The sequence below is a fragment of the Heterocephalus glaber genome, unplaced genomic scaffold (assembly GCF_053883595.1).
Source record: "Heterocephalus glaber isolate CG9 unplaced genomic scaffold, H.glaber_assembly_v1.0 deba00001523, whole genome shotgun sequence".
Classification (NCBI taxonomy): domain Eukaryota; kingdom Metazoa; phylum Chordata; class Mammalia; order Rodentia; family Bathyergidae; genus Heterocephalus; species Heterocephalus glaber.
Window position 1 is genome coordinate 26,500,655 of NW_028258327.1, and position 3,997 is coordinate 26,504,651.

Consider the following 3,997-nt stretch of genomic DNA (forward strand, 5'->3'; position numbering starts at 1 on the left):
CTGATGTAAGAATTTTTGTGGAATGTATATCTGATAAAGCACATGTGTCCAGAATATTATGTAAAAATCCCTCAAACAGTATAATAAAACAAAGACCCCAATTAGATATGGGTAAAATATATGAATGCACACTTTAGTAAAGAATGTGTAAAGATATCAAGTAAGCAAATGAGAAAATATTCGGCACAATTACTCATTAAGGAAATGTAAGTCAAATCATATTTAGATATTATTATACAGCTATCAAAGCATTTAACATTAAATGGATAGACCACACAAAATGTCAGAAAGATTGTGAAGAACTGGAACTCTCACACATAGATGATTAGAATGAAAAATGATATACAACTTTAGAACCAGTTTGGCTAGTTAAAAATATTCCTACTGTATGATCCAGAAATGCTACTCCTTCATATATACTTAAGGAAAGAAGTGTATAAGTATAAAAAGGCTATTATGTATATGTCCACACAATTTTCTAAGTAATGACCCCAAACTAGTAAAACCAAAATACCTAGTAAGTAGATAAACATACTGGGGCATAGCTAAACAATGGACAAATAAACAGAGGTAAATAACAATTAATTACTGGTACATGCAATAACATGGCTAGATCTCACAATAATTAAACTGAATAAAAATAATATAATAATTATCTCAAAAAATGCCTAGAAATGGGAATGTATAGGAGTTAGAAGATATAACAAAGATGCACAAGAAAACTTTTGGGAATGATGGCCAGGTTCATTACTGACTACATCCCTGCTAACAATCCTTTTCTGTTGTTATATATTTGGAAGAGGTAAAACACTCAGCTTCTACATTACTTAGGAGTAGATGTATTCAATAACAAGCACATAAAAATTCCTAAAAATTTAACAGTGTGCTCTTGCAACCAGCTTCACCAAACTATTGCAACTGATCCAATAAGAAGTACTAGGCCCAGATTGTTTCAGAGAAGAATTCTAATGAATTTCAAAGATCTCAAATTTCAAAATTTCTCAATGTTAATGAAATTTTCCAAAGAATTGAAAATGAAGGAAAACTCAAATTCTTTAAATTATTTTTATAAAACTAATTTAATGCTGATAAATAATTCAGATAGGGATAGTTCAAGAATTAATTTCAAAACTAGTATCATTTTTGAGTATTGATACTCAATAGTGATGAGTGAGGCGGCCACATCTATAATTTGCCTATTGTGAATTGTGCTGCTATAAACATAGGTATGGAGCTGGGATTTAGCTCAGTGGTGCCACTGCCTGCCTCTCCAGCACAAGGTCAGGAGTTCTATCACTATTACCGGTACCAAAACAAACAAACAAACAAACAAGCAAAATAGGTATGTATGTATCACTGTTCTACTGGTATGACTTTAACCCTCTTGCAAAAATACTTAAAAGAGGTATAGCTGGATCAAATAGAATTACTATTTTTTTGGGGGGGGGACTGTTTATACTGATTTCCATAATTACTAAACTAGTTTACATCCACATCAATAATATGGAATGGTTTCATTTAACCCCCACAACCTCTCCAGTCTTTATTCTTTGAGTCATTGATGATAGCCATTCTTACTGGACTAGGATGAAATTTCAGTGTTGTTTTGATTTACACTTCTGTAAAGAACAAATGCTGAACATTTTTTTAGGTACTCAGTGGCCATTTATATGTCTTCTTCTTCTTTTGAAAAATTTCTATCACCCTTTTCCATTGGGTTTTTGTTTTGAGGGGTCAGTTTCTCTAGTTCTTCATACATTTAAAATATTAATTCACTGTTGGAGGATCAGTTGTTAAAAAAAATTTCCATTCTGTGTGTTGTCTTTACATTCTACTGATTGTTTCCTTTCCTGCGCAAAAGTTTTGCAATTAAATATAACCCAATTTGTTGATTCTACATATTATTACTTGTCTGAATGGAGTTCTGTTCAGAAAGGCTATGATTGTGCCTATATCTTCAAGAGTTTTACCCTTTTTATCTACCAGTAGATTCAGTATTTGTTTTAATATTTATGCATTTATTGTATGTATGTATGTATGTATTTGACATACTTTGATCTGGTTTCACTACAGAATAACAGAAGTCCAGATGTATTTTCTGCATGTGGATACCCAATTTTCCTAGCACTGTTTGTTGAAGAGGCTATTTTTTCTCTAGTGTTTGATTTGAGTCCCTTTGTTGAAGATCAGATACTTAAGGTTTCATGGGGCTGTTTCTGTGTATTCTATTTCACTGATTTATATTTCTAGTTTTGTGCCACTACAATCCTATTTTTATTACTTTAGCTTTGTAGTATAATTTGAAATCTGGGAGTGTGATGCTTCCTCTTTCTTTGCTCTTTTTGCTCAGAGTTTGACTATTCTGTGTCTCTTCTGGTTCCATGTAAATTTTTGGAGGGCTTTCTTTTTTTGTTAGTTCTGTGATAAATGTTGGTAATTTCCTTGGCATTATATTAAATATTTGTATCTTTTTTTGTAATATGACCATATGGACGACATTAATTCTTCCTATCAAAACACAAAAGGAGAGGCCACGGGTGGAAGTGTAGACATAGGTTTCCATTCCATGCAGTCTGTTGAAGCCAGTGATGGTGAGGAGGCAGGTGGTGGTGGAGAGGTGTGCTCCAAGATCTTACTGCTATTGATGGCTGCCACTGCAGCCCACAGATATAGCTAGCATTTTTATGTCAGCTTTGTTTGAGCATAGGGTAGTAGCCCATGGCTTCAGTGACTACTAGCAATTGCAGAATTTAGTGACATTTGGAAACTTCCCATGTATGATTACCTATAGTCACTCACATATCTATACACATATCTATTCACTCACATATCTACACAACTTTCTAAAGTTGAACTCTACAAATTCTCATAAATGACAGGGATCACAAACTCAGAGTGTAAGCAGTGCCATCATTTGAAGAAACAGCAGCAAATACAAGTGCAGTACTCGAAGCTCCAATAAAGCATGAACATGTCTAATAGTCAAAGCAGTTCTTAAGAATTCTTAAGGGAATCCTTAAGGGAATGTGGTTCAAAATACACTCAGAATAATTTCATCACTGGAGTCAGAACAATAAGTGAATTCTGCCTTAAATTCATTGATCTAGAACAGCTTTGAAAAACCAGACAATGAAGTCCCCATGAAGAGACAGAGTCATTTACTGTCTACCTGAAATAAAATTTGGAGGCAAAATTTGGAAGTTTGGGAAAGTTCTGAAGCTCTTGCCCAAGAGAAAAAATGCAAACAAATAAAATGAAAAAATTGGCTGTTTAGAAAGCAAAAATAATATTAAAAGAATATAGATTTCTTTCTTTTTTTAAATTAAATTTATTGGTACATTTTAGGTATAAAATATGATGACATTCATTCTTGAGAAACACCAAGCCATGCTCCAGCATGGTATCAGTGTTCTTTAAGGGACCAGGAAAATCGATGATGGTTGCCATTTCCATCAATGGTTTAAACTGCTTCTTTAAATTTCTTTTATGGATTCCAAAGCCATACATTCATTATCTGAAACATGTAATCAGGGTATGCTAACATTGGACATCAGTAAATCTGCTCAAATACCAGATCCTACTCATTCATATGGATTTTCAAATATCACTATATTTGTTTACAATTAGTGGTGTTTCTTTTTTTTTTTTTTTCTAATGAATGCAGGACTCTTGGTACCATGGAGTCATGGGATTTCTTCATCCTGAACCAATAAAATCTCTTCTATGGGCATACTGTATTTAGCAGGATCACACACTTCTGAAGGATCAATATTTCTTTCTTTCTTTCTTTCTTTTTTTTTTGCTTAAATTCTTTCATTGGTACATTTTAGATATACTTGCATTTGCATTTATCATTGGGTCCTTGTACCTGTACATGATGTATCTTGGTTCTTATTTTTTCCCCATTCCCTGTGTAAAGTCATTACATAGACTTTGTTTCCATTTTTTTTCTTTCTCATAATTTTTCCTTTCCCTTCTTTCCTTTCCCCCTCCCCTC

General features: G+C 33.2%; 1 pseudogene; it reads left to right on the plus strand.

The window, feature by feature from the left end:
- Positions 1–734: 734 nt before the first annotated feature.
- On the plus strand, positions 735–3,742 carry LOC101711851 (proton-coupled zinc antiporter SLC30A9, mitochondrial pseudogene; annotated as a pseudogene).
- The last annotated feature ends 255 nt before the right edge of the window (positions 3,743–3,997 follow it).